The 11,234-nt window shown below is 43.5% G+C and overlaps 1 long non-coding RNA gene across 1 annotated transcript; it reads left to right on the top strand.

Annotated features, from left to right (window-relative positions):
* Positions 1-1,326: 1,326 nt before the first annotated feature.
* On the top strand, positions 1,327-3,723 carry LOC119319640. Its single transcript, XR_005154546.1, has 3 exons — positions 1,327-2,102; positions 2,803-2,894; positions 3,277-3,723. It is a non-coding gene; the product is annotated as an uncharacterized LOC119319640 (long non-coding RNA).
* The last annotated feature ends 7,511 nt before the right edge of the window (positions 3,724-11,234 follow it).

Genomic DNA, 11,234 nt, shown 5'->3' with positions numbered 1-11,234 from the left:
GCCGTTCATGTGTTGTGGATGTGTCTACTAATGTGCCATCTACTTCTGATGTGTCATCTTCCTCGTCTCAGTCTACTTATGGCTTGGGTCCTCCTTTGCTTCCACTTGTTCATTACCTTGGTTTTCCAAGCGCCGACCCTGCTGTTCTTGAGTCGACTTCTTATCGTGAAGCTGTTGTTCACTCTGAATGGCAGTTTGCGATGGTAGAGGAGCTTCTACTCTTGGGCGCACCGGCACGTCTGATCTTGTTTCTCTTCCTCCCCGTGTCCGTCCCATCACTTGTAAGCGGGTCTACAAGGTTAAGACTCGCTCTGATGGTTTTCTTAAGCGTTAGAAAACTTGTCATGTGGCTTGTGGCTTTCAGCAGGAGCATGGTCGTGATTACGATGAGACTTTTGCTCCTGTGGCCCATATGGCCACTGTTCGCACACTTCTTGTCGTGGCCTCTGTTCGCCACAGGTTTGTTTCTCAGCTTCATGTTAAGACTGCCTTTCTTAATGGTGAGTTGCGTGTGGAGGTTTATATCCAGCCACCAACTGGGTATTCTGTTCCTGATCATCCGTCTTCATCTCTCTCTCTCTCGCTCTCTCTGGCCTTAAATAAGCCCCTCACACCTATTTTGAGCATTTTGCCCACTGCCACTGCTTTTTTAGCGTGTGCTCATGATCCGGTGCTGTTTGTCCACTTTTCTACTCGTGGTCAGACTCTTCTTCTATATGTTGACACATGATCATCACTGGCAACGACCCCGAGTATATTGCCTTTGTGAATGCCCGTCTTAGTGAACAGTTTCTTATGTCTGATCATGATTTCTATTTCTGATCATTCATTTGTGCAAGAACAAAAGCTCTATTAGTTAGAACTTACAACAGTAGTTCTTGTAGGTACAATTGTTGTTAACCCTAACTTTTAATACTGATGCTACTAACATTTATCTAATTTTAAATTTTGTTATTCAATCTGATTTTAGTACTTACCAGGGAGCACATATTGTTTCCATATGTTCTTTTCCAGTCTTTTGTGATGCCACTACCAACAAAATGTTTATTAAGAAACAGTAAAGCTGCCCCTATTACAGCACCGAACAACGCCCAAGTCCCCCGCGCCCCTTCTCTTGCTTGAGCACAATGCAGCGGCTTGGTCTCAAATACCGCTCCCAAGTCCTCTGTTTATAGGGCCGTACTATGCCTGGCCAAGGTGGAATTTAGTACGTGCTTCCCACTATGCCCTACAAGGTTCTTCCTACTGAATTGAATCTGGGAATCCACCCTGAGAAGCAACATCCATCTTCTGATCTTTGTCTTGCCTCCAGTGCAATTTCAATTTGTCAAGTACTGCTCTCGACAAATTACTAGAATGGTGAATGAAAATACTTGGAGGTAGGCTACCAATGGTAAGAATATAGATGTCATGATCTGCCTATAACTATTTTGCTGTACTTAGATTTGATAAGCCGTTTTTAGGCCATACTGCAGCCGAAACGTGCTCCTGCTTGCTGTTGCTAAACATTTTATATTTCCAGATAGGTTATGAGTTAGCCCTGTTTTAGCCAGTTTGGGGCTGCTTGAGTGGATGCACACTAAATCGTAAAAGAAGAGAAAGTCAATAACTGAATATGATGGAAGATGTTGAACTCAGGTTTACACATTAGTGTGCATGATTTGTCAAACAAACATATTATAGCCCTCATGGATGGTACTGTTTGCGCAGTTAGAATGGAACGATGCAAAGAGATTCATGATGTAGAAGAACTTACAAGGGAGGATCTGAACCGCTTTCATTGGAATTTGACGAAATTCCCAACCACATAGGTCACACAAAGTTTAAGCCTCCATGGTATTAAAAATGCCATGTTTGCCAGTCCTCTATTTAGAGGTGCTTTGGCCTCATATTTCTTATGTTATTACGGTATGACAAAAATTATCATTTCAGGTCCTTATCAAATGTGTTTCTCCTTTAAACGTTAGCTTGTTCTCTGTGCATGCTATCCGATTATCCGAAGCAAAACTAATCCTTTGCACCCCAGCGATGGATAAAGACGTGGAGCCGGGTCTGTTTTCCTGGGGACAACCAATCCTTGAGGAGGCCCAGAGATTTGAGGGGTAAGTTAATTTGTTAAGCATCTGAGCAAACAAAGTTCTTATTTTCTAATGCCAATTTACAAGATGTGGTTGTAATTTCAGCTTTTTAGCTTCAGCCTGAAGTCGTACATACATGTATAAGCTTCAAGCATGGCAAAAAATTGATGTGTCAGTGAAATTTCGGTTCAGTTTGCCATAACAATTAATTCTACAAGTTTTCTGATATAAAGTTGCACTACATAGTTTGATTCTGTTATCAATTCGATTTTAGTTTATTCTTTCTGAAGTTTACGTGCGAGTTTCAGCCATATTTTCATAGCGGGGAGAAGCCTTGAGAGTATACATGACTTATTTGTGAATCTGGACGTTACGACTGGTCATATCCAGTATAGTTGTTGAACAAATATTCTGAGCATCCCACCGTCAAAGCATCCTAGCTGCATTTTTCATTCATCATTATGAATAGAGCAGTATAGCTGGGCTAACTGAGGTGAGCCGAATTTCGTTAACATTAACAATTACCCAAGAAGAAGCAACAGCTTAGCCCTTCTCAGCTAACTTTACCTTTGGTTCTCCATCAGTTAGATGACATGATTACAAATTTTACAACACTAATTACAATCTGTTCAATTAGTTTATGTGCCAATGCTCCATTCTGTTTTTCGTATCGCAAATGTCTAAGTCATATCTCTGGCTATACGTGATACATATGTACTTTCAGAAGTCGCACACATCGTCGTTTCCACCGTCCAAATGAATTGTTATATTCAATAAATTTGAGGCTGCCTTGAAGTCTCCACCAAAAGTAAAAAGGTAAAAAAGTCCCACATTACTTCAGAGGTTCATAGACCTTCAGTCAACATGCATATTTGTCTACTGTTATTTAGCTTCGAGGTAGATTTCCATTTCTTGGAGGCTCGAATGGATAAGACATTTCAATTATTATCTTATTTTATATTGTGGTGCAGTATATAACTCTAGAATATTACAACAGTAAAAATATTTTGTTTGTGTTGTTGAAGACCAGCTTAATTTTTTACAGGTGCAATGTGACCTGCTACTTCATTACTTAATTAACTAGTTTCAGATAGGTGAATTTCTTTTTTACCATCCTACAACATTTCTGCGAGAGTATAATTGGTGTTTTTATGTACGTACCAAGCTTGCTGAATGCTCACCATGAAGCTTTCCGCAGTTCACAAGCTCGCCAAGATAGTTGTGCAGAATTTTCAGAATACGCTTCTCTTGCTATTTCTGTTTGGTGGCTGAGGGAATTGCAGCTACAACACTCAGATGGCTGGAAAAACTTATTTTGGTCGTTACATATCAGTTCCTGGGTTCCAGGGGACACGGGCCTTGTCATACTTCCATGTGTCAGAAGGGCCGGATCTTGGCATTCCTGCCCTTACTTCAGAAACAGGAACCGTGGTTAAAATGTTTTCTGTTGAGCACACTTGTTCATCATGCTGTTTCTGAACTGCTTCCGTGTCTTGGTTTCTGAAAGAAAGGCAACCCTCTGCTTGGTCTAGTTTTCTTCTGTTAGTGTTCTCCTTAACACCTGAATATGAAACAGTAAAGAGATTTGGAGAAAATGTATCGTGATAAGATGTAAATTCATATATGCATTTATCACCATTAGACCCGTCAATGAAATATACCACTAGCAATACAAGTTCTAAATGTGTGGGTTCTCATCCAAAACAGAAGCAAGCATCGAAAGCTTCTCCTTTGTAAATTGCAAGCACTTAGAGCATTTCCAATAGAAGATGTAGATGTAAAAATAACTACCTTTTGCATCTCCGAGGCCCAAAAACGCTGCTCCAACAGATGATGTAGATGAAAAAAAAAATACATCTCCACCTCTCGGAGATGTAAATTACAACACCTCGCGGTGTAAATTTGCATCTACTCCTATTGGAGATGTAAAAACGCCTTCGTCCTCCAACCGCCCAACTGCCACTTCTTTCCTCTTCTACACGACCAGCCTCCTGCCCGCCGCCGCCATGGCCGACACCGATGACCCCGCCACCTTCTTCGACTCCGTCGCCGGCGCTTTGACCCACCTTGCCGCTGTCGCCGCCTCCGCGGCACCTTTACCCAACTCGTCCGCCACTGCCGCCATCGCGGCAGCCGCCTTCGTGCCAATTCGCCCCACCCCAGCCGGTTGTTGTCGCGCCGGAGGCTGCAAAGAAGAAGGGGGCCGCCAAGCCTTGCGGTGGAGGCGTCAAGTGGCCGACATCGTGGGGCCGCAACCAGGGCCGGTCCTGGAGTTTGGTAGGCCCCGGGGCGAACTCAAATGAATGGGCTCAGTGGTGACATTGGAGTTAAAAATTGATTCCATACATTAATATATTTTTTATTTTTTTGCAAAGCTACAAGAAAAGGAGTGAATGGACCTGAAGGCTGAAGGTTGTAGTAAATCAGTGACAATCTGTGATTTCTTCACGCTTCTGCTGTCCAGCAATCATCAAGGAAACAAGAAGTCCAGGTCTTCAGGACCAAGTCGGCAGCAACAGATGATCAAACTCTGCTGTAAAAAGAAGATTATAGATGAATCAGTATTCACTAGATTAAGATTGAGGGCTAAGAGAAATTCATCTAGAGATTTACCTTCGTCTCCTGCTAGTCCTTGTGAACGCACCCTATGTGCTAGCATCCGCCGGCGGCCGCTGTCGCAGACTGAGGAACAGGCGACAAAAGGAACCGGCGTCGGCGTGCAGTCTGAGGAGGAACAGAGTCGCTCGCCACTGCCAGTGCGTGTGTGCCTTGAGTTTCAGGCCTCTTAGCTGTTGGGCTTCTGCCTTCTGTATGAGATGGGCCTCCCTATCTACAGGCCTTTATATTTGCATCAATTTATTATGGCCCATATCTATATATACACTGCAGGTAGCAGCACTAGGTCGGGGCCCCTAATTTGGCTGGGCCCTGGGCCGTCGCCCCTGCTGCCCTGGCCCTGGCCGCAACCCGGCGGGCAACCAAGATTGGCCGGCGAAAATGTCCAAGCCAGACGCGGTTTCGGCAAAAATGTGTGGGTTGCTCGGCAAATGTTGATCGCATGAACCCAAATGGTTGCGGTGAAAATGACTTGGTAATAATCATTTGTTATGCATGTGTGCTTTCTTCACTTTTCGCAAATATTGAATTGTTCACTAATTTGATGATGACATCTTTGATTGTTTTCTCGTAGAAAATGATTGCGCAAGGACTATTTCGAGAGAGGAACAACAAAGTAGAGAAGAGGAAGAAGAAAGGAAAAGCTTTCACTTTCCATCATTGCTACAAAGAGCTCAAGGATGATAAGTGGAAAACTAGAGAAGTTTTTGATGCTTCGAAGAAGAAAAGTGTGGTGGTGGATGATGATGAAGATGCCCCAGGTGAGGAGAGAAGGAGTCCCACTCCTCACTCGGCGACCAAATCATATAGGCCTGATGGAACTAAGAAAGTGTTGAAGGGGTCCAAGGCCGGAGACAATGATCTCAAGGATGGATTTGATGCCATTGTCATGGCGAGGAAAGAGTATGCGGAAGAAAAAATTTGTTGAAGCTCAAAGAAATTGAGGAGAGGAGTGAAGCGAAGCGACAGAGGGCGGCGGGCGAGGAGAAGAGGGTGTCAGCCGAAGAGAGGTTGGCAGCGGCCGAGAAGAGAAAAGTTGAGCTTGAGGAGAGAAAGGCGGCGGCCGAGGAGATGAAGATAGTAGAGGAGAAGACACTCAAGTTTATGTTCATGGACACATCCACTCTTGATGTCAAGGCAAAGGTGTATGTCAAACTTTGTCGCCACGAAGTGCTCATGAAGAAGCAAATGCTCATGAGAAGCATGACGGGAGGAGGAATGGGAGGTGCCATGGGAGGAGGAATGGGATGGTACATGAACATGATGGGTGGTGCCATGAATGGTGCATTTGGTGGAAACATGGGAGGTGGCTTTGGTGGCAACATGGATGGTGGCTTCAGAGGAATGGGAGGTGGAATGGGAAGTGGCTTCGGCGGCAACATGATGAGTGGCATGGGAGGTGGCTTCGGCGGTAACATGATGAGTGGCATGGGAGGTGGCTTCAGTGGCAACATGACCGTCATGGGAGATGGCAATGAAGGTGCTTCCCGTGGAGTTAGCGGCAATGAGACTTCAACACAAGAAAACATCGAGAAAGAAGACGTTGATGATGATGAGACCACCGTCGACAATGGCACTAGTGAGAACGGAGAGGACGCAAATTGAGTGATGTCTATGTGCATTTTCATTTGTTGGACCAACAACTTTGCTTGAGATAATTGACTTTTGCTTGTAGAATTTAAAACTATGATTGATGATGCACTTTTGTTGCTACAATTATGAAATTTTGATGTGCAAATGTGGCCGGCGGCAGATGAACAGAAGATGCGCGGCAGCCGGCCGGTTTTGCATCTCCGGTTTACATCACCTGTTGGAGTTGCCCTTTTACATCTCCGTTTTGCATCATCTGTTGGAGTTGACTCTTTTTTGAAGATGTAAAAATCACTTTTTGGTGATGTAAATTATACAACACCTATTTTTACATCTTCAAATTTGCATCTTTTATTGGAGATGCTCTTAGTGGTGAGTTAGCATCCTGTGGAGGAATATCCCAATTTTGGGCATAAAGGCCACATGATTCCTTTCCTTTACAACATCGGTAGCATCCTGTCTTGTAACATCATGACTAACATTACTAGAACAGTTTTTGTAGTTGCAATCATTGCAAGATCTACCTGATGCAGAACACTCACAATAACTAGAAATGCTGTCACAAAAGACCAATCAGTATAAAAAAATTCCAAATCGTTGCCTAGCTATTAGAAAAGGTAAGGGACACCAACTGACTTGAGAGAATTAAAGGGGTTCACCAGTAATGCATATGTTGGGAAAGAAAGCAACATCTCGTTAGTGTTGTCGATATTAGAACATTTGTATAGACTTGGTCAAATATAAAGTTTGACTTAGGACAAAACTAGAACTTCAATCAATTTGGAACGTAGGGAGTACTTATTTAGTTATAGCTTCGGCACTATTTTAGATTATCTTTTTGAAAATTCAGTTAAAAATTATCTTGACAATGTAAGATGCAAAGGAACGACCACAACAACCTACAATTTTTTGTTCTTTTTACTTCCATGTTTTCTATTCTAAGTACTCTAAAGACGGAGCCTAGCAAGGAAACTGTTCAACCACAAAACACATAACCCGAACTCTATGATCAAATTATGAAAGAAAATACTACTAAGAAATAACAAGTGTATCGGCTTTCATTTGGAGGTTTATTATACAATATTTTGCTTGTTTGCATTGTGCCCCTTTGGCGACTGGTCAGTGGGTACATGGCAAAGTCATACAGGCATATGCACACGTTATGCACGTAGAACCACAATGACATCTTTCATAGCAAACACTATGTATACAATAAATGAGCATTGATCTTACATGGCAGTAACATGACTTAAGGGAAAAAATATTAACCGTTCAATAGCAACAAAATCCCTTGAGCAAACTGTAAGGGAACCTACATCTTCAGACATTTCAAGTTCTTGGACATGCGGTCTTTCCAACTTAGTGTCCTTTCTGTGGATTCACATGATATTTCACTCCACGGATATCGAGTATTCCATCTCTTGGGGATAGGAAAATTCTCAACAATCAACAAAAATAGTTTCCAGTCAACTCTATTATGCTCTCGGAGGATAACGAGGGAAAACCTGGACACTACTCAATTAACTTGGAAACACATAATACCAACTGTAACTACTCAAGATAGAAGAAGAAACAAGTCCAATGGCCTAGTAGGTAGTTAAAGATTTCAATTCTAATTGTGATCCAAATGTTGGGGCTGGAAAGTAACAATGCGCTGCACAAATTCACCGACACGGCAAATATGCACACTACACAGCCCCTTCCACTTGTGATGAACTTTGAGGACAGCTTCAACCAACAAGTAAGCAGCGGAATAACACAAACAACATGCACAAGTGACACAGGATTTAACGTGGAAAAACCTCCTCAACTTGAGGAGTAAAAAACCATGGATGTGGACCGACCGGTCCATGCAACTTCACTATGAGAATGATGAGTACAAAGTCTGCTCTAGAACCTCTAGAGAGATTTATAACACACTCTCCACGTTGCCAACCGGCAACAGCAACAACAGCCACAAGAAACAAGATTTTAGCAAAGCAGAGTTTACACAGCTTCTGTATCCTCCAGTGTTTTGCAAACTGCTCTTAAACCGCTGAACCAAACAGCACCAAATTTGGCAGACAAGTAGACACACGAGTTCCTGAGATCCCCTCCAAATTTCAGCTCAATCGGACATCGTTTGCCTACCCAAACTGTTCGTCTCCCAAAACTACTTTGTTCTGAAACTGCAGCAGTCAGAGCTGACAAAACCACTCTCAAATCTGATGCTCCACTGACCCAATCCTCAAACTAGCCAACCAGATCGAAGTACTCAAAGTAAGGAACGAGCTCACCAAGTTTGGGGTCGATCCAAGCACGTTTGAGCCTCGAATCACCAGCTTGAACACTGTCTAGTCAGATGCAGCAAATCTGGACAGAACCTTTACTTCTTCTTCCTCTCTCTCTCAGGTTGTGGTTTGTCTTGTGTGTTCTCTCTCACACTCTCACGAATGGCAGCCACCACCAGCAGGGGTGGAGTGGCTAGGGTTTTCTCCTTGCTTCACTTCACTTGGAAGCACTCTCAACCGTTGGATGCAGTGAGGATCAACGGCTGACATGTGTTGGACTTATGGGCTGATGTTGGGCTGCCAACACACCTCCGTGTGGAGGGACTTAGCCCAACAAACTCCCCCTCCCGACATCATGGAGGGTCTCACTGCCTTCTGGCAGCCATGCCAGCGAGCCGGCGGCATACTTCAAGTTTCTTCCTTGTCACCACTTTAGTCAACATATCAGCCCCATTGTCATCGGTGTGAACCTTCTCAAGTTGCATTTTCTTGGAATACAACACATCTCGAATCCAATGATAACGGACCTCTATATGCTTAGACCTTGAATGAAAGCTTGCATTCTTACTTAAGTGGATAGCACTTTGGTTGTCACAAAACAACACATATTTGTCTTGCTTAAAACCAAGCTCACAAGCCAACCGTTTCAGCCACAATAGCTCTTTGCTCGCCTCTATTACTGCAATGAATTCAGCTTCAGTTGTATTCAGTGCCACACACTTTTGCAGCCTGCTTTGCCATGACACCGCTCCCCCTGCATAGGTAACCAAGTAACCTAAAGTAGACTTCCTTCTGTCAACATCTCCAGCCATGTCAGAATCTGAAAAGGCAACCAGCTTGGCTTCACCACCACCAAAGTAAAGTTTCATATTTGTGCTGCCCCGGAGATATCTCAAAATCCACTTCACGGCTTCCCAATGAGGTCTTCCTGAATTGGACATAAATCTGCTCACAGTACTAACCGCATGAGCAATGTCAGGCCTTGTACATACCATAGCATACATCAAACTCCCAACCGCTGAAGCATAAGGAACATGATGCATTTCCTTTTTCTTCTCATCAGTGGTAGGACATTGCTTTCTGCTCAACTTGAAATGGGCTGCTAGTGGACAACTCACAACTTTAGCATTTTCCATCCTGAACTTCTGAAGTACCTTCTCAGTATACTTCTCTTGAGACAAGTACAACTTGTTGCAATTTCTGTCTCGCTCAATTCTCATCCCGAGAATGTTCTTTGCTGGACCTAAGTCTTTCATAGCAAAACATTTGCTCAACTCCTTCTTCAACTTAGCAATCCTAGAGACATTCTTGCCAACAATTAGGATATCATCAACATAGAGCAATAATATGATAAAATCATCACCTGAGAACCTCTGAATAAACACACAATGGTCTGAGCTACACTTCTTGTAGCCTTGCTCCCCCATGACAGTTTCAAACTTCATGTACTATTGTCTTGGTGCTTGTTTCAGGCCATAGAGACTTTTCTTCAGCTTGCACACATAGTCTTCTTTGCCTTTCACAAGAAACCCCTTAGGTTGCCCATGTATATTTCTTCCTCCAACTCACCATGAAGGAATGCAGTCTTCACATCCATTTGCTCAACCTCCAAGTTGAGACTTGCTGCCATGCCAAGGATTACTCTTATGGATGTCATCTTCACAACCGGAGAAAAGATCTCATCATAGTCAATGCCTTTTCTCTGGCCGAATCTTTTTACAACTAGCCTGGCCTTGTACCTTGGATGTGATGTGTGCTCTTCTTGCTTGATTCTGTAGACCCACTTGTTCTTCAAAATTTTCTTGCCCTTGGGCAACTTCACCAGCTCATAAGTATGATTCTTATGCAAGGAATCCATCTCTTCTTGCATAGCATTTTTTCACTCCTTCTTGTGCTCATCTTCCATTGCATCTGCAAAGCATTCAGGTTCTGAACCGTCAGATAATAACACCACGTATTGATCTGAGGGATACCTGCTGGAAGGAATTCGACCCCTGTTGGATCTTCTGAGTGGAGCAGCTGGTGGACTTTCTGGTGCTGGTGCTTCCTGCTGATCCGGATCATCAACTTCAGCATCATACTCTTGTTGCTGCTGCTGGGGAGTATCTTCTTCACTTGCACCACCATGTACATCATCTTGTACGTCTTCTGCATCTGCTTCAACTTGCACGGGAGCTGGAGCTGCAGGAACTGGGTCAGAATCAATCATGTCTTGCTGCCGCTGAGGAGGAACCTGCCCCTTTGTCTTCACAATATCCTCAATTGTTTGGTCTTCAACAAACACAACATCACGGCTTCTTACAACTTTCCTTGCTATAGGGTCAAACAGCTTGTAGCCAAACTCATCACCACCATAGCCAAGAAAGATACAATGCCGTGTCTTCGAATCAAACTTTGACCTTTCATCTTGAGGGATATGAACAAAGGCCTTGCACCCAAAAACCTTCAGGTGGTCATATGAGATGTCCTTGTCACACCAGACCCTGTTAGGAACATCTCCCTGCAAAGGATAACTTGGTGAGAGATTAATAAGATAAACTGCAGTCATCAAAGCCTCACCCCAAAAGTGTTTGCGTAGTTTTGCACTTGACAACAAGCATCTAAATCTCTCCACAATTGTCATGTTTATCCTCTCAGCAAGACCATTCAGCTATGGTGTCTTCGAGGGAGTAAATTGATG

The sequence above is a fragment of the Triticum dicoccoides genome, chromosome 6A, assembly GCF_002162155.2.
Source record: "Triticum dicoccoides isolate Atlit2015 ecotype Zavitan chromosome 6A, WEW_v2.0, whole genome shotgun sequence".
Classification (NCBI taxonomy): domain Eukaryota; kingdom Viridiplantae; phylum Streptophyta; class Magnoliopsida; order Poales; family Poaceae; genus Triticum; species Triticum dicoccoides.
Note: the sequence above shows the minus strand (reverse complement) of the source record. Positions and strands in the feature narration are given on the sequence as shown.